This window comes from Callithrix jacchus, chromosome 16 (assembly GCF_049354715.1).
Source record: "Callithrix jacchus isolate 240 chromosome 16, calJac240_pri, whole genome shotgun sequence".
Classification (NCBI taxonomy): Eukaryota; Metazoa; Chordata; class Mammalia; order Primates; family Cebidae; genus Callithrix; species Callithrix jacchus.
In genome coordinates, this window is record NC_133517.1 from 93,739,087 (window position 1) to 93,759,629 (window position 20,543).

Consider the following 20,543-nt stretch of genomic DNA (forward strand, 5'->3'; position numbering starts at 1 on the left):
AAAAAAAAGAAGGAAGGAAGGAAGGGAGGGAGGAAGGGAGGGAGGGAGGGAGGGAGGGAGGGAGGGAGGGAAGGAGGGAAGGAGGGAAGGAGGGAGGGAGGGAGGGAGGGAAGGAGGGAAGGAAATACCTATTAACCATTGCACAAAGAGGATTGTTAAGGATGTTGTTTATACCACTGTAATAGTGAAAAATATAATCAATGTAGCCATTCATCAGTTGGATAATTACCAAGGAAATTGTAGTTTATCTAGACTATGGAATTCTATATAATAATTTAAAGCTAATAAAGTAGATTTATATAGATAGAAATATGTAGTGATGAATGGAAAAGCAAGAAGAGCATAAATATGTACAAATGACAGCTTTCTGAGCCTCTGTTGCCTAGGCTGGTGTGCAGGATCTCGGTGATCTCAGCTCACTACAACCTCCGTCTCCTGGGTTCAAGTGATTCTCCTGCTTCAGCCTCCTGTGTAGCTAAAACTACCGGTGTGTACCACCATGCCTGGCTCATTTTTTTTGCATTTTTACTATGGACGGGGTTTCACCATGTTGCCTAGGCTGGTCTAAAACTCCTGACCTCAGGTAATCTGCCTGCCTCAACCTCCCAAAGTGCTGGGATTACAGGCGTGAGCCACAGTGCCAGGCCAGCTTTTATGTTTAAAAAACTACATTATATCTATGTTATGCTATTTTTTATACAGGGATACATACACACACATATACACACAGAAAACAAACTAGACAGATGCCCAACAAACTGATAACAATGTTTGTCTTTGGGGAAAAGGCAGGGAACCAGGATTGGGGGTGATCAAAAGGGCATTGTCTATAACATTTATACCTTTTTGGATATATTACTCATGAAATAAGATCGCTGTTTAAGAAATAAAGCTATGTCGCATTTTTTCTTTTCTAATTCATAATAGCTTCAGACCCACCCAGACTATTAGGCTATTTACTTTTTAGTTATTATATCACATTTAATAAATATGGTATCAAAAATATAATTAAATATAATGACACATAAGAACAGAAACACCACCTAGGAATCAATACATTGCAATGCCTATTTTACAAAAAAATATCGGCCGGGCGAGGTGGCTCATGCCTGTAATCCCAGCACTTTGGGAGACAGAGGCAGGCAGATCACAAGGTCAGGAGATTGAGACCATCCTGGTCAACATGATGAAACCCTATCTGTACTAAAAATACAATTTAAAAAATTAGCTGGGTGTGGTGGCACATGCCTGTAATCTCAGCTACTCAGGAGGCTGAGGCAGGAGAATTGCTTGAACCTGGGAGGTGGAGACTGCAGTGAGTCACGATCGCGCCACTGCACCCCAGCCTGGGCAACAGAGCGAGAGTCTGTCTCTAAAAAAAAAAAAAAAAAAAAAGTCCTACTCTTTTAAAACCAATGGATGGGATGCCCAGCTTTCTGTAGGGCAGTCAGACGGTAATGTTCCTCAAGATGTCCTAACAGTACATGTGGACGGAACAAATTAGAGTTGTTCATAAGAATCTGTGGGATACTTAATGGCACAAATCAGGCATGGTTAGTTTTCACAGAGCAGAGGATCCTTGAACAGGGTTTTGAAAAGAAGATTGATATAGTTTGGATACTTGTCCCCTCTAAATCTCATCTTGAAATGTAATCCTGTGTTGCAGGCGGGGCATGGTGGGAGGTGTTAGGATCATGGGGCATATCCTTCATGAAGAGCCGAGTGCAAATTTGACAGGACTTTGAGCCTTCTCCAGACCACAGAGTTGCAGATCGTGAAATTCTACACCAAGTATTCACTGCACCTCTCTGATGGGCAAGGCTCTGCTCTAAGGCTGGTGGTGCAGAGAGGAAGGAGAGAGGCTCAGTCTTTGCCCCCTGGTGGTGATATCTGGGATTCCGGGAAGAGAGAAGTCTAAAAGATACTGCTGGTGGCAAAGCACAGGACAGGCAGGCCACAGGGAGGCAGAAGCCAAGTCATGCATGGCCAATGTATCTTGCTAAGGAGTGGATGCTGTCCCAGGGCAATGGTAGCCCAGAAACTGTGTGGAGGATCCATTAGAAGGGCTCAAACCTGAAGATAGGGAGTCCAGCCAAGGGAGCCTTGCCTTGGGGGTGCTGCCTCCTTTTAAGAGTTTCCCTTGGCCATCTGAATGTATTATCTACCCAGCTGGACTCACCAAATTGGAAATCTCTCTCAGAAGGCTGTAGGGAATTATACCACTTCAGAATGATGGTTTTTGCCAAGAAGAAAAAGCTCACCTGATAAGTGCAATTGACTATTTAGAAAAAAAGTGGGGGAAGCAAAACAATAGTGAATTAATAAGGACAACCATGTATCTATGGCCACAATCTAAATAAGAAGGATTTCAGTAACAGTTTAGAAAAGACAGGATGAACAGGATTACATTTGACAACCTACTCAATATGTAGCTCACTATTAATAATTAAGTAGTTGGTGACACCCAAACTCTCTGTTGTGGCAGCCACGGAAGACACCAGTGCTGTGGGTTTTCCATTGAAAGTATAAAACAAACACTCCAAGTGGCTGATTTGATTTTGTATTTCTGAAATGCAGCAACTGACCCTTGAGTCCTCATTCCTGTCTCTTAGCTTTCCCTAGGTAGCTTCAAAAGCTTTTTGAAGTTTTTCTTGTGAGAAATCTAATTTGAGCTTCTCCTTTTGACAACTGCCTGCAGAGTTCTGGGAGTAGGTGCAGTTGCCTTTGCCTTAAGTCATATTCCTGTTCTTGATATTTATGGAGGGGACTGGCTTTTCTGATGGAACAGTTTGAACATCATCATCTGTAAAGTCCATAGCCTACTATTGTGATCTGACCCTATTCCAAATGCATGGATTATGTATTGAACCAGAAGTTCTGCTTGGTTCTGCACACTAGAACCAGGGGATGTGAAGACAGGGAAACTGAAATCCCTTCTAGGGATTTTCCTGTACGGTAGTTTTCTTCAGTGTAAAATAGCAGCAAAATGGATATTTCTTTGTTTCCATTTCTTTGTTTCCTATTCAAAATATCTAGATCACACTGCAGGGATATACAAAAGAATCCCCATGGAAAACCTCATGAACCCAAGGTCATGCAGAGACTTAGGCAGAACTGGGACTAGCTTATCCAGGCTCTATACTACTGACCCAGGGCTTGGCAGTTTCTGTCCTAGAAATCAGCACACATAGCTCATTTGTCACTGAGAAGGTGGTCACACTAAGAAGTGGTTCTCCACTCTTTGTTGTAAGATATTTCTCTCTCAGAAATCACATCTGTTTTCAGCTTTTTTTTTTTTTTGAGACAGTCTCACTCTTGTTATCCAGGCTGGAGTGCAGTGGCAGAATTTTGGGTCGCTGCAACCTCTACGTCCTGGATTCAAGAAATTCTCCTGCCTCAGCCTCCCAAGTAGCTGGGAGTATAGGCATGTGCCACATGCCCAGATAATTTTTTATATTTTATTAGTAGAGACAGGGTTTCACTATGTTGCCCAGTGTGGTCTTAAACTACCGAGCTCAGGCAGTCTGCCGGCCTCAGCCTCCCCAAGTGCTAGGATTACAGGTGTGAGCCACCACGCCCAGCCTGTTTCCAACTAATTTAACCCACATCTGATACCCAACTCTCAGCCCCCATCAGTTCATCTCAACTGGGGTTTGCTGACTCTCTATACATGCCAGCCATTTCACCAGGTTCTGGAGACTCACAGAGGCATAAACTGCCATCTTCACCCTGCAGGCACTCACATCTAGGGCGGGAGTTGAAACTGGAGGTCAATGAAGCCCTTATAAATCAAGTCATCCCTCTGGTCAAGTCCTGGAGTGCCATTAAAGAAAATAATGTTCAACACTCATAAGTTACTGGATAGTAATCTAAATCCTTTACTTGATTTCTTCAAAGAAAAGCAAAGGAAGTCTTATTCATAATTCATTGCAACACTTTATAATATCCATAGACAATTATTGAATAGTCAAGAAAACAGAAATATAGGCTTAATGAAAACATGAGCGAGAACTTCAAAGACAGAGGAGAATGGATGAAAGGGGCTGAGACTGGAAAATTAGCTAGACCTGTTACCATGGTAGTAATTGGAGGCAAGAGGTGATGAGAGCCTCAGTCAAAGAGATGGGGTGGAGTTGAACAGGATAAATTCAAGAGATGTTTAAGAGAGATGTGAGGGAGACATTCAGGAAGTGACATTGACAGCCCTGCAGAATCAGCTGCAAGTCTAACTTACCCACATGGAGGTTTCTTAAGTCACTTTAGACTCAATACATCCAAACTGCATTTACCACGGTATCTTCATGCCAGTTCCCCACCCGGACTCTGCCATTTCTGTCAGACATACTACCAATCTTCTAGCCTCTGGCCTTAAAAACTGGCGAGCTATCATTTCCCTTCCCTTCTCCTTCATTCCCTATAATCATGTCTGACACTACTCCCTGTGTATCTCCTCAAATCACTCTTTGTTCTCTATTTATGCGTCCACTAGAAAGGTCCAGCTCACCTCATCTCACCTCTAGATTATTGTAGTAACCTCCAGCTGGCCTCCTTGACTCATCTCTCCCCACTGTCCAGCACATCCTAATCATGACAGAACGATGGAACTTCCCTCAGCATGGCTTTCTCCCTCACACCGTACTGCCCCATTGCATCTGATCAAAACACCTCTGCCTGGCTTGCAAGAGCTCCATCCTATGGGCTCATGTTAATCATCAAGCTTGGCTCCAGTCAGGCAGGTATTCCTAGTCTCCTCAGAAAGGCCAGGCTCATGCCCACCTGGGTGTTACTGCTTCAGATGATCCCCCACCTGGAATGTTCTTCCTCCTTCCTTCACCTTTCCAATCTGGCGAGGGGGAGACCACTGATCAGTGCCTTGCTCCGTGATGCCTGCCATCTGCAGTCAGCGTCACACAGCTTAACTCTAAATGACTCCTTGTTTATTCCAAATGTCCAAGTTTTCTCTCCCCAGCTCGTCTGTCTATTCCCTTGGGAACAAAAAAAATCTCTCACTCTGCTCAGCTGTCTCTGCTAATCTGAAAGAAGAAAGATCTCAAGGGAGCTTTAGTATTTCAGCTTCTGAATGTATTTATACTATGTTTTTATCCATAAAAAGCATGAAAAATACAACAGTGTTTAAAAAATTCTTGCACAGTTTGATGTCTGAATGATTTTATACTATTAAGTTATAATTATTAAACTACGCATTTTAAGACCAAAGATTTGAGGTGAAACTGTATCACAAGCCTTATAACCTCTTAACAAACATGAACAGCTCCATGTCCACAAATTGTAGTGGATGTATCCTACTTCCTTTTTCTTTGTGAGAATTTTTAAATGTTCCTAGGCACAGGGAGAAAGTTTCTATTCATGGGGAACCTACTACCTGCCAGGCACTGAACTAGTTGCTTTATTTTATGTAAGCCTCACTACTGTACTTATTTCCTTAAAAATGAATTTTTGCTTAAAAGTTATATTTAAAAATAGTATTGCATATGTCAAAAATGCACTTTGAAGTCTAATGGAACTAAAAGGTACCCCAATCACCACATCTAATGTTTCAAAGAAAATAGTGAGACATTGTTTTAGAAAGTCATCTATTAAAATAAAGATGTGAGGTTTTACTAGCAATTAGAGAAAATCTATAACATGAATAAAGATTACAAAATATATGCCCTCATCTGTCACTGTTGAATACATCTTGGCATGTTATTGAGCAAAGATCAAACAGTTTATAACTTCCAGATACTGAAAGGTTGAGGAAGGGGAGCGTATGCCTGACTTCTGGGCTATGAAAACTCTAAGTAGAGGAACATACAGGTATATTTCATCTTGCACAATTCCTTTTGAAATCTCTACATTTCTGGGCCCCTCTGCTCTGCACACCTTGCATTCTGACTTCCTAAAACACAAAGTTATCAACGCTTTCTTCTTATTTTAAAAGAATTCTTCATTAGCAATCCCCTTCCTGACCTAATACCACAGCCTGTTATACAGAACCTGAACTTCTAAGCTGTATGCAGTCGCCTGCCCCTCAACATTGCTTACCCTTTTCCCAGGAACCCCATCCCTACTTTCAGACTGTGTGGGGTCAAAGCCTGTGACCAAGGGTGAAGCCAGTCACACTCCGCATTCCTGTAGACCACATGGTTCAGGAGCATCACACAGCCTGAATTAGCAAATCTCAGGGCTTCTGCAGAAGCCACTAGAAAAAAGGCTCTATCCATTGAACTTGAATCTGAGAGCTGTGAGGTGGGGCTGCATCAGTGGTCTGGCCATGGAGAGCAGAGGGCCTTTTTGAGAATGAAGCCAACAGAAGAAGGGTTTGAGAGTGGGAGATGCAGGGTACGTGACATCAGGTGACTTGAACCGCGCCTCACTCCAAGCCAGCCCTATCCTAAGCCTTCCTATTACCTGAGCCAATATAGACCCCTTTTTTTGATTAGAGTTTAACTTTTTTTATGTTTGTTTGTTAATTTATTACTTGCCACCAAAAGAGTCCTGATGACGCAGTCTAAACTTCAAGCTCTAATCTTTATTAGCACTCATCCAAGTTCAGCAGTCCTTGGACACCAAGTCACAAAAGATTCTCTATCTTGTTTGCATGGAAACTGGGATCTACACTGGGGTTCAGACATGTCAGGACCAACTGATGGGTGCCAGAAGCATATCTGCATTAGGGACTAAGGGGCCTCACCAAAATAACTCCCTCTAAGGGAACAAGGACCCAGGCCCAGAAAGCCTTACCCAGTGAGAAGATAAACCAAGCCCCAGAGGTCAGAGGGGAGGAGCATGTGTCCCTGTCACAATCTGACCCCACAGAGATGAGGGGCCATAAGCAAAAACCGGAAAACTGTTTGTCAAAATATTATCTAAGACATAGAATACAAGCAACACTCTTTGGGGGACCCTCTAAAATTACAGCTTAACACGAGAAGGGACGAGAGTCTCCTCTCCTTTATAGTGCAACTCTGTTTGTTCTGCACACACTGGCTCTGGAGCAGAGTTTCTCAATCTCAGCAATATTGACATTTAGGGCGGGTAATTTTTTTATTGTAGGGAACTGTCCTGAGAATTACAGAATGTTTAGCAGCACCCCTGGTCTCTATCCGACTGGATGCCAATAGCATCCTCACTCCCACCTTGTATTATAACAACCCAAAATGTCTCTAGGCATTGCAAAGCCACCCAGTTGAGAACCACTGCTCTCAAGCATTGGTGACTGTGGCAATAACAAGAGGGGACTTCAGTGCCCACTAGAAGTGGCACAAAAATAAATGTGCCTGGAAGATATGACAGTGCCTGGGGTGTGTAGGTGGGGGGAGGAAGAATACCGAGGGAGGGAGCAGTTTCTAAAGCAGAAAATGAAAGAAGAAAACACAAAAATAGGACCCCCTATGGTAGCAGAACAGCATGTGGCCAATATTAGCTGTGAGGACACACTGAAATACTTTGGGAGGCTTTGCAAAAGGGCTAAGTTCTTGAGAGAACAAATACTGGCATGAAAGAGGGAAATAGCTCTCAGAGCTTTCCATGTGAGCTCATTTATATCCAAAAAACCAGTGGACTTTGAGGACAGCTGAATTAAACTTGGAAAATTCCATAACCTTGAACCATATCAAATAGCTCGGTTCAAGATTATCCACCATCATTAGCTCAGTCACAAGTTCATCTACTTATAGCAATAGGATTAGAAACTCCAGAAAGCACTGTTTAAACTCAGTGCGTTCTCTATTTCTGAGGCATGGACATTGCAGTGTGTAGATTGGGAGACTCATATTGAGAGAAAGCAGGAAGGGGTTTTCTGGGCAAATTTAATCAAGAGTCTCTGGGGCAGCAGGAAGATTAGCTTGAATGAAGAGGCCTTGAGACAGACAAAAAATAATCTCTACTGGAGCAGGCGTGGAGCTTGGCAGAAGCAGCAGGGACCTTTGGAATTTTCAAAAGTAACCAGATCCATTTATTTATTCACTGCATTTTTATTGGCCCTTTATGTCTAATGCTGAGGCGCTATGGTGTCATGAGAATTGGCTTTGCCATCAAATAGCACTGGGGTTCAGTCCCTTCGCCACCACCTACTTGTTATGTGATCTTAGGCAAGTTTCTTCTGTAAGTCTCAATTTCCTTATCTAAGAAAGCAGGGACTATAGTTGCCACCTCACAGGGTGATTGCGAAGGTGGCATAAAGAAAGTGGCTACAGCAGGCCTGACAACAGGTGCCTTACTACATGCTAGGGAGCCCCCATAAAGGGAAGCGACCCCTGGACATCCAATCAGGGGACGAGTGTTCCTTGGATGCTGTTACCAGATGGGCCATGAGGGAGACTCACAGATGAATGAGCTGGGTCCCTAGCCCTGAAGGGGCTCGGCATCCCATTCTTCAGATCTACTCAACAAACATTCGCATTGCACTCAGGTATGGAAATGGGCACGTGGGCTGCAATGAGAACTCACCCAAGATGCCGGAACAAGTAGAGAAGGCAAATAAGGTTTCATATGAACAAGAGACGAAGACTGGGCTCTCGCTCCCTAGGCAATGTACTAAGCAGATAAGGAGGTGAAGAAATAACCCAAGGTCCCCACAAGGCCCGTGGCCATAGTGACTTGTATTTCAAGTTCAAAGTCCTTTGCACACCTGTGACTATTTCATTAATGATTTGGTTACTGTTTATCCCCATGTAGATGATAATCCTTTCTCAAATGAAAAATGGTAGCATTTAGGGGAGGGAAGAAACACAGTGTCACACAGAATCCAGTTTACAGTCCCAATGCCCCCAGTCTCCCTAGATCGCTCAGTGAGGTGTCATTGGTCACAGTCTCTGAGGAGTCACTTAATTTTGAGGCCTGGAGCAGTGCCCCATATGTTACTCTGAAGCACTGGTGTCTTTGTTATAGCGAGGAATTAAATTGACTTAGGAACCGGGAAAAATATTGATATCTTTATACTTTGATAAATTATGTGTGTATAAAACTTTAGAATAACCATTAGAATAGAAGAAGAAAGCCTCCAAATGAGTACAGGGAAAAACATAAGAAATGAGGAACAATCCAAAAGAATATGAAAACAGAAAAAAGTAGGAGGAGACAATTGGAAGAATTTCATGGGCCTATTTCTCTGCGCGAGTAGAAAGTATGGTGCTCCCTGGAGAGGGTGGGGCTGTGATGGGAGTCAGGAGAGTTTGGAATGGTTAAAGAGAGGCACGAGGAGAGACCATCTAGATTGAGTCAAGTAATTATCTTGCAGCAACCAGGGCCAGGCTGAGGCTTCAACTTATGGTTTCACAATAGAGGCAATCAGCTATAAAGATATCAAACCAAGCAGAAATCTTCCTGGTGAGTACAGAATCAGTGCACAGAGAATTAGGTGTTGAGGCTGTTCTTCAGAGGCTTGGAAGTGGTGAAACCAGCGACAGGAACACCACTCCACTACCCATCACGCCACTGTGCCCAAGGACATAGATCTCTGCTTTACAGAGGGCTGGACAAACACTGGGACATTCTTATTATCCAGTTCCCACACTGATCAGACTCAGGCAAGTCATAAATCAAGGGAATAAAAGACAGCTCTCTGTGCTTTAGTCCACATGGGTCTCTTGAGTCTGCAACCTGGTTGTCAGCGTTCTGTACTGGGTGAGTCACCACATCTGGTTGCCACTCTCATCTATTTTAAGTTGAATGTCTTTAGCTTCAAGTTCAGAAGGTGACTTCTTACTTTGTTTTTGTCCTCCCTCCCATATACACTCACATGTGCTCATGTACATGCTGAAGCCTCTGGGCTTATCTGGATGGAGCAAAGGGTAACATAAGGCAGCATGGACTGGAGGACCGATGGACTGAGTTCTGTTATCATCAGCTATGTGACTTTGGGCAAGTCACTAAGCCTCTCTGGGCCAGCATTGTCTCACTTGTAAATTAGGGATTGAATGTTAGGGGATGCAATGAGATCATCTATAAAGCACCTAACACTGTCTGGCACATAGAAGGTGCTCAGTGAATGGCACATCTCATCCCGAAGCTCTCTGTATTAGCACAACTCTGGTGACATGGTATGTAGGCAGAATAACCCTCAGTCCTAAAAATGTCCACTCCTAATCACCGGAACCTGTGAATATATGAGATTCCATAGCAAAGGGGAATTCAGGTTGTAAGTGGAATTAAGGTTGATGATCAGCTGATCTTAAAATAGATTATCCTGAAATACCCTGTGGGCCCAATGTAATCACCAAAGTCCTTAAAGGTGAAAGAAGGAGCCAGAGAGAGAGATTCAAAGGCGATATGACTGTTTTTAAAAGGCACAGAGAGATTCAATGTTGCTAGTTTTGAAAGTGAAGAAAGGGGCCATCAACAAAGGCATACAGGCTGCCTCTAGAAGCTGGAAAAGGAAAGGAAATGGATTCTCCAAGGAGAGGGAATGCAGCTCTGCCCAGGGAGAACTTAACAAGCTTCTACCCTACAGAGCTGGAAGATAATGCATTTGTATTGTTCAAGCCACTAACGTTGCGGTAGTTTGTTGCAGTAGCAATGGAAACAAACATACTTGACATCATGGGAGTTTCTCATTCTGTTTTTAGGCACCACGCCCAGGAATTCAGTTAATACCTAACAGTGCTCTGCAAACTTAGGTATTCCAGTGACAGCAACCATACCTTCTATGCCTGCAACCAGCGTCAGTAATTATGTGCTTAGGTTCATGAGCAGATATGGAGCAGAGGTGGTGGGGCTGGATAGCTACTCACTACAACTTTGTTGGAAAAGAACTACCCCTGCTAGGAATTCCATGGCAGTCATGCCGAAGCCTGAGCATCCACCCATTGCAGGGAATCATGCCTTGACACCTGGGCCAGAGAGGCTCGCCCAAGCTATAAATACGTGGTTTTGCAGGGTTGTCCCCCTACCCACCTCCCCAGATCTGGTCCCCCCATTTCCTCTCTTACCTATACATAGTGTGTTGCCATGCTACCTGCACCGTCCTTCTTGACCCAGCAGAGCCCCTAAACTGCTGTCGCTCCGGGCAAGTGCAAAGGCAAGAGGGTAATGGGCTAATGAGCAAAGCCAGGGAAATAAGAACAGTGAAATTGATTAGGACTCAAAAGGGAAATAAGACATTCCATATTCTTCCTCACTTCCCATCACCTTTGTCATTCTGACAAAAGACTCTAGGCCATCTTGCTGGTGTTCACCCAACAGCCATTCTCGCTCTTCTTGGCAGACTTCATTTCTATGACAAAGGCTGAAATGCCAATCCTGGCTCTCCCAGCTCCCCAGCAGCACTTCCCCCAGCCCCAGGGAATAAAGCATGACTGGTTTGAGATAATAATGGTTAAAGCCTCTCCTTTTCTAGTTGTGTGTTCTATGGTGAGAATGTGATTTAATTCTGTCCCATGATATGTCAAGGTCGTCTTCTGTGGGGCTTCTGGGAAAAAGATAATGGAGGAAACCTCCAACCTCCGAATGTTGTTGCCTGAGAGTGAATGAAGACCTGTCCTCATGGGGAAGAAGTCCTGGAAGCTTGACCTCCGTATACTATGGAGTTAGCTCATCCTGGAGCCTCCCTTCCTCTGAGTTTCTTGCTATCGAGATAAATTATTTGCTACTTTGCAGCCTGGTAGGTCAGTCTGCCACTTGCCACTGAAAGCTCTCTCACGGATATAAGTATCTTGGGATTCATGCATACCTCAGGAATTCCTGATCAGCTAGTGCCCTCTTGATGGAGATGTATGGACCAAGTGGACAACACAATAATAATCAATTACACGGAATCTCTATCAGGACTTCACAGTCAAATGCTATGAGGATGGAAACCACTTCCTACCTGCTCCTACCTCTGGATTCCAGAAGTCATGAAGATAGTGTGTAAGTCTTGTCACTTATGTCATGTTAAACCCACATTCAAGTCTCACTAGAGATCACTGATTGTCAGATGGAAAATTTGTTCTCTTAAAAGTCTAGGGGTTCCATATATAACCACATGCTAAATCTCTCTGTCCTTCTCAATACTACAGAATGAAGCAGAAAGCAATAAAAGCCATTTGGATGAAATAGCAGCTGAATCAGGCACTTTGCAGAGTTCACATCAAAGGGGAGTAAATGTTCAAAAGCCCAAAGCCCTAGCATTGTGCAGATCTAAACAGTAGGATCCTGAGAAGGGAGCCGGCTGGAGCCTCAGAAAATGTAGTTAGAGCTGAGATGTTGCACATCCATAGATGAAGAAATGGGGGTTCCTTGGAGGTTAACTAATTCTGTGGCACACCAAGGTGGGATATGAAACAGCAAAGGATGCAGAATGAGGAAGACAAAAGAAGAAAAGGCTATGGGTGAAGCAGAAAGGAAATTTCATGTCTCATGCCTGGTGCTTCACCTAAAATCCTCATGAAGAGGGACCAGCAGTCAGCCCCAGAACAACACTACAAACACCATCCAGTATATAAAGTGTGCTTTTATATATATATATATAAATATAGATACATTTTGTACATATATATATACATATACAAAATATATATACATATATATATATACACAAAACCAGTATATAAAGTGTGCTTTTATATATATATATAAATATAGATACATTTTGTACATATATATATATATATATACACACAAAACCAGTATATAAAGTGTGGTTTTATATATATATATAAATATAGATACATTTTGTACATATCTATATATATACATATACAAAATATATATACATATATATATATATACACAAAACCAGTATATAAAGTGTGGTTTTATATATATATATATACATATAGATGTATATGTATATATATAGATATACACAAAACCAGTATATAAAGTGTGGTTTTATATATATATATAAATATAGATACATTTTGTACATATATATATATACACAAAACCAGTATATAAAGTGTGGTTTTATATATATATATAAATATAGATACATTTTGTACATATATATATATATACACAAAACCAGTATATAAAGTGTGCTTTTATATATATATATATAAATATAGATACATTTTGTACATATCTATATATATACATATACAAAATATATATACATATATATATATATACAAAACCAGTATATAAAGTGTGGTTTTATATATATATATATAAATATAGATACATTTTGTACATATCTATATATATATACATATACAAAATATATATACATATATATATACACAAAACCAGTATATAAAGTGTGCTTTTATATATATATATATAAATATAGATACATTTTGTACATATATATATATACATATACAAAATATATATACATATATATATATATACACAAAACCAGTATATAAAGTGTGGTTTTATATATATATATATATAAATATAGATACATTTTGTATATATATATATATACATATACAAAATATATATACATATATATATATACACAAAACCAGTATATAAAGTGTGGTTTTATATATATATATAAATATATATACATTTTGGATATATATATATAAATATATATACATTTTGGATATATATATATAAATATATATACATTTTGGATATATATATATATACATATACAAAATATATATACATATATATATATATACAAAAATATAATTTTTATGTTCAGTGAACCGCATAAAGTGTATTCTATGATATAGATTTGGAGTTTTCAACTTTGGTTGCAAAATCCCAGGTTAAAAGAAGCCAACTTTTCACCTGCTAGCTAAGTGGGTGCCACTACCAGTATGCAGCATGTTTGGCCCATAGAAAGTACTAATAAGTATTAGTTTTAATATTAGCTACTATTAACCAAATTCTATTTATTTTGTTATGGCTATTAGGTCCAAATCCCCTGTAGCTGTGGCCCTAGGTCCCGAGGAAATCAATGTACACTAAGACAGACACTATTTAGCTACAGTACATGGGAAATTTTATTAATGGCATGGGGTTACCTAAAGATATTCCTGAAACACCCCGCTTACAGCCTGACTCACCCAAAGAGCTTTTGCAAAGATTAACACTCCAAAATTACAAATTCCCTTCCTTTCCACCATCAAAGCACAACCACTCACCTCTTACGACAAGGGGAGTGGCAGTGAGGAACCTTTGTGGGATAGTCAGTTCCTACAGCACCTCCACCCTTTCCTGAGAATTCTGTCTCTTCCTTTTAATATTCTGAAAAGGCTGCAAAACCACATCAGCAAACCTAAACTTTACATCTTATATGCCAGAGAAAGGAAAGCCAGCTCTCTTCACCTTTTCCCCTTTTGAGCTGTGTTTTCAGAGATGGTATAACTGGGGTTTACTAGCGTTTTCTAATCCAATTATCCAAAAGGAAAGAAGAACAGGAAAGCTATTCTGTAAATCTTTGGTCACCCAGAGTCACCTGCCTTAAAGAAGTTGGGCAGATGAAATGTTTGTCTTGGTTCATTTTCAATCCTATCTATTTTCACGCAGTCACTGCTTTATATCCCAACTTGTTCTCCTCTGCCTGAAAGGGTTTCCCCTAGGAAAACTTGTTTGCTGGATCCCAAAGCACTGTCAGGCAGCATCCCCACTGTGCACCTTGCTCTGGCCCTTATTTTGTCTAATCCTCTCCTTACAACCTTCTGGTCCCTGTTTTCCAGTTTCTCCCTGGTGAGTCACGAGGAATGAGACATGGGCTTGAAGGATGCTACAGTTGGAAGCCCCCTTCCTTTAACTGCCACAACACGTGAGGTTGGTGCTCTGGATGTAAAATATCTTGGAAGCAGCTTCTGTGCCAATCAGGCCCAGATTCATGCTCTGCCAAGTTTTTGTTCAGAGGCTAACATCTGAGTCCCAGTTCCAGGTCCTTTCCTCTCTGAGGCCAAGCATATGAGCCTTGCAAGGTACAACCAGCCAGGAAGTCCCAGATTCAGCTCCTGGGTGCTGTTCATGCAGCTCACTTTCTGGGAACCTTAGTAAGCACTAACAGTGAACCACAGGCACCACCATGCTCTGAACACTGCTGTGGTTTTACCCAGCTGTTCTCTTCTTCCTGGAGCTCTCCTTGTCTTAATTTCTCCATCTCAGAATTGCATTCCTCCCACTTGCCCACCCTGTCCTATCTCTGGCCTGATCTCTTGGCTATAAATCTGCTCTTTTCTCCCACTCATTCTTCACAGCTCCCCATTTCTGCACCCCACCCACTTATCATTGTTTTCTGGGCCTCCCAGAAATCCCAGAACTTGGCCCAGGCCTGCACTGTGAGCAGATTCTCTTTCAGGCCTCACAGTCCCTCTGGGTCAGGAGCAACAACTTCCCTCTGCAGTGAATACAACCATCTCTTTTTGATCATGGGGTAGGAATTCTGGTCCTCGTCAGACTCTCTTAGGGTGCGTCTCTGAGACTCCAAGGCCATCGCAGCCTTCATCCCCAGCCTGTGCTGCTGAATATCCCTCCCGCAGTAATTAGTTGCCTACATCCTTGTCTCCCCAGGAAGAGCATCAGTGCCTCAAGAGCAGGACCTTTTATTGGCCAAAACACGGCTTTGAGCCCAGCATGGGGCCTGGCACATAACTGGCACCCACAAAGTTTTCATGACTTCGTAATGACTGCCTCACATCCATTTTGGAAGAAGACAGGCTTGAACTGGACACACCTCATGAACTAGCTGTCTGCCTTTAGGGGCGCCATCTCCACTGCTATTCCTCAACTGGGAAACGAGGAGGGTGAAGCAGGCCTAGCAAAGCTCCAAGGATCCTGTACTGTGAAAGCCTGGAGCACATTGTGTTCCTATTCAGGACAGTGACCCTGTTATTGGTAGTTTTATTTGTGAAGAACAATTATCCAAAGTTTGGGAATAATGCAGAAGAAATGATTAACGTTATGCTAGGAGCACTTCCCAACAATCTCACCTAAAGGTCTTCTGGGGTTCCTACCCAGCATGACTTTACCCCCAGTGGACATTTGGAGACATTTCAGTTGTAGAGGCCACGCATACTGTCAAACAACCTACAGGGCCCACAACAGCACCCCCAGCAGAGAAATATCTGGGCCCAAAATTTCAGCAGGGCTGGAAGCATTGAGAGATCCTGGCCTAGAGCATGCAACTTGGTTTGCACATTTGATTAGGGCCAAACATTTTACAATTCTGAGAACTGATCATGTATGATGAGTTTCTCTTCTGTCTGATAAAGAAGAGAACCCCAAAGACTATGGGTTTGGGTTTTGAGGGATTTTTGTTTTGTTTTGTCCTTTAGGATGAAATTAGTTTTGTGTTTAATTTGGCAATCTTATCTCAGCTTTCCTTCTTTCCACTGACTATTTTTAAAATATTCCCTTTTTTTTCTGATTTTAAAATTTTTAAATTTCCCTTTTTTAAATTTAAAAACAAAATAAATAAATAAATTTATTTATTTTGTTTTTAAATTAATTGTTTCTTTTTTTTCTTTGAGATGGAGTCTTGCTTTGTAGCACAGGCTGGAATGCAGTGGCACAATCTCAGCTCACTGAAACCTCTGCCTCCCAGGTCCTGGTTCAAGTGATTCTCCTGCCTCAACCTCCCATGTAGCTGGGATTACAGGCATGCACCACCATGCCCAGCTAATTTTTGTATTTTTAGTAGAGACAGGGTTTCACCATGTTGGCCAGGCTGGTCTTGAACTCCTGACCTCATGATTCATCCACCTCGGCCTCCCAAAGTGCTGGGATTACCATGATTTAATTTAGGCATGAGCCACCGTGCCCAGCCTAAATTAAAATTATTTCAAAATCATCTATAGATTCTCATGAAGTTGTAAGAAATCATACAGAGTGATCTCCATGCCCTTTTCTAATTTTCCCCAATGGTAACATCTTACAGAATTGTAGTACAAGGTCCTATCCAGGGTACTGACATTGGTACAATACACCCGTCCTATTTAGATTTCCCCAGTTTTAATTTGCACTTATTTGTATATTTGTGTTTAATCCTATACAATTTTGTTACATGTGCGCTTTCACGTACCCACCACTGCAAGCAAGATACAGAACAGCTCCATCACCGCAAGGATTCTTCCTGTTGCCTTTCTAATAGTCACACCCTCACATTCTCTTTTGACCTGACTTTACCATCCAGCTGTGACCCTCATCAATGAGTTAAAAAGATAGTGTGACACCTGCTCACTATTTATTTGTATGATAATTAAGTTTTTAACATTTTGAGAAATATACTTTGATATATTCCTTTGCTATTTAATGAAACTACCCTTTAAGTAGCAACTCGTTAACTGAGCTCCAATGACAAGACCAGATGGTTCCTAATTTCCTCACCAGAGATGATATTAATGAAAACCATCACATGCTAGGAACACACAGTGACCTTTAGCAAGCAGCCTAACTTCTGTGATTTAGTTTCTTCTTGTATAAAATAATAGCTCGGATTTTAAGGAATTTGTGGAGGATTCAACTAGTTAATATACACAAAGCATTCAGAATAGTGCATGCACATAATAAATTGTCAATACATTTTATAGTATGTTCTTTCATTTAATGTCCACATCAGTTCTATGAGATAAGGACTCTTGTTACCCTAACACAACAGATAAGAAAACTAGGATTCAAGTTCAAGTAATTTTCCCAAGGTCTCAGCCTAGTAAGAGGTAGAGCAACAATTCGAGTGCTAGTCTCTGTGATGCCAAGCACCTCCTTGCCCTACTTACTTAGTGAGAAATTGAAGTGCTGTACTCAGAGTAAAAACCAGAAACTGCAGTTCTCGGGGAACACAAACTGAAGATGATGGGGAATTTTGTATGGATAGGTGGCTCTCAAGAGAAGAGGAAGGCCACGTACAATGGCTTATGCCTATCATCTCCCAGTGCTTTGGAAGGCCAAGCTGGGAGCATCACTTAGGCCAGGAGTTTGAGACCACCTGAGCAACATAGTAAGACCCTGTCTCTACAAAAATACAAAAATTAGCTGGGAGTGGTGGGGCACACCAGTAGTCCCAGGTACTTGGGAGGTTGAGGCAGAAGGATCTCTTGGGCCCAGGAGTTCGAGGCTACAGTGAGCCAAGATCATGTCACTGCACTCCAGCCTGGGCAACAGAGTGAGATCCTGTCTCTAAAAACGATCTAAAAAAGAGAGAGAAAGAAAGAAAAGGGGATCCATATATGTTCTCCATCTTATTTATAAAGTTTGAGAAATATACCTTTTAACAACTTCAACAAAAAAAAACCCAGAGGAAAACCTTCATAAAATGAGCAGAAGCATATTTTGTCTAAATTTTCTTCCCACAAGAAGCTAGAAACACATGGGAAGATGAAACCACCAGCTCAAACCAATTCAGCAAGTCCAGCAAAGGGGATGTAGCACAGTAGGAAGGCGCATGAGGGCCCTGCAGCCTCTGCCCTCAGAAAGCAGTAGTTTTCCATTCACAGTTCTTCCTTCAAACTATTGATTCACTCTGGGGCCAAACAAAAAATTTCCTGGATCATGTCAGAGGCAACATGAAACTGCAACCAACCAAGCCTGAGAGGAAATGAATCAGAAGCAGAGTCTGAACCCTTCACACAAGTCCCTCCCATTCCAATTTCTGTGAGCTAGGAAAGCACAAAGCAGAGGTTTCCAAAAGGCAGGTCAGAGACAATTTCCCTGGCCCACGGTACAATGAGAAAAATGAGATAGTGGGTTAGTGGGCACTAGGATTGCTCATTCCCTTTCTTAGCAAGATTGGTGTGTTTCTGTCCCTTCTTCAGGAAGGGCTTCCTTCCTCATATACATATCAGTCTTCTCTCTCTTTTTTTTTTTTCCTCATAGCACTTAGTTCTAACATATTAATACGATGTCATTTCCTTCTTTTTTTTTTAAATCTATTACCCTGTACCTAGGGTTTAAGCATGAGGACAGGAATTTTTGTTTCTTTTGTCACCGTTACATTCTGCAATGACTAGAAAAGTGCCTAGCACATCATAAGTGCTAGTACATGCTTGCTGAGTTCATTTAGCAGTGCTTCCTGCAGTGTGTGCGTGTGCGTGTCTGCTTGTGTATGTGTGAGACAGCCTTTCCTATGAAATGGTAGAAGTAATAAATGGTAGGTCTTTTTCATGTCCCCCCAAATAAAAAGCACCTCGATCAACATGCACACACACTCACACATTTTTTTTCTTTTAAATTTTATACTTTTTTTTTTTACTGGCCAATGAATTCCAAAAGTCTGGGACTCAGTGGTCTCAAAAAAGAGTTTTAGAGTAAAGCAAAGCTTGGCTTGAGTTTGGCACTTTCAACTGCGTAACTTTGGGCAACTTCTTTTATATCTTGAAGCCTCAATTTCTTCACCTACAAAATGGGAATAGTGATGCTAACCTCATGAGGCTGTTCTACAAATTAATTGAGAGGATACTATGTAAAGTGGGGGCCTGGTCCAGAGTAGGATTAATGGACACCCAGTGTGGCTCCACTGTGGGCAAGGCAGGCCTTCTCCACCCAGGCCTTGTCTCAAAAGCCCCCTTGGGGCTTGAACTCTTTGCTCCAGTGAGACTGCCCATAACTGAGGTCATGCCCAGACAAATGCCACCCAAAGGCAGTTTCCTGGCATTCAGTGGAGTTATTCTTAATTCAATCCTGCTTCAGATTCAACTCCCTTGCTGTACATTTGAACATCGAAATCAGAGGTTTTAAGATACCACTTTCAAACTGCTGAAGTAAGCCTATTTGCTTGGGAGTGGTGACTTCTAAAATTCTCCCAAATTAGTAGACTTACACATGAATTCCTTTCCCCATTTAACTAGGAAAGAGAGAAATCATGTCAGGAATCTCACAGAAGGATATAATTCAGACATCATGAGAAAACAATTCTGAAATTACAACACAAGTGAGCAAAGAAGCACGAATAGTTTCTGAGCTATTTGAAGTGCACACATTTTCAATTGTTTACATTTGTGCTTTCATGAAAGCACACAATCTTGCCTTCTGTTGTAGAGCATTGTATGAATCAAGGAAAGTGAGTGAATTTGGAGTTGTGTAGAGAGAAAGTGAAGCAGAGATGAGGTCTCTACTGCTTAGCCCTGAGACAGTCAGCTGAGTCAAAGTGAGGAGGCCCAAGAAAAAAGTCTCTGGCTTTCAACTGTTTAGGGCAGGGAGGGCAGAGAGGTGAGTAACAGCAGGGAGTAAGGAAGTTCCGCCACAGGCTGACTGGCTCTGTCCTGGAGTTACCCTGGGTGAAGATCAACTGGTATAACTCCATGCGATGGAAATGGAAGGGAAAAGCCCCCTTTAGCAGTGGTTACCATTTTTTCAAAATGATGCCCCCAAATTTGGGGGACTGTTGTCAGACTGCTAGCTGCCTTCTAATATGAGGCCTTTGCTTTTGCTATTGTAACAGAGCTCTTGGCTTTTAGCTTTGTTTGTTGCTGCTCAGCTAAAAGACATTTCCCAGCTTCCCTTGCAGCTAGATGTAGCCATGTGACATAGTTCCAACAATTGCTATGGGAATGTACACTGTTGCTCTCTAAGAGGAGTTCATGGTATGGAGCATTTCCCAAGCTTATCAAACCATGAAGCATGGCCAAAGTGCCTTCTTGGAGTCAGTCTAAAAAAGTGGCTTTCCGTATCCTCAGGTCTCTTCCAGGTCCAAACATCTATGAATT

General features: G+C 41.7%; 1 protein-coding gene across 3 annotated transcripts in view; it reads right to left on the reverse strand.

Moving 5' to 3' along the window:
- BAALC (BAALC binder of MAP3K1 and KLF4) overlaps positions 1-20,543 on the reverse strand; it is a 95,078-nt gene that overhangs the window by 51,208 nt on the left and 23,327 nt on the right. The gene's annotated exons all lie outside the window — the stretch shown is intronic.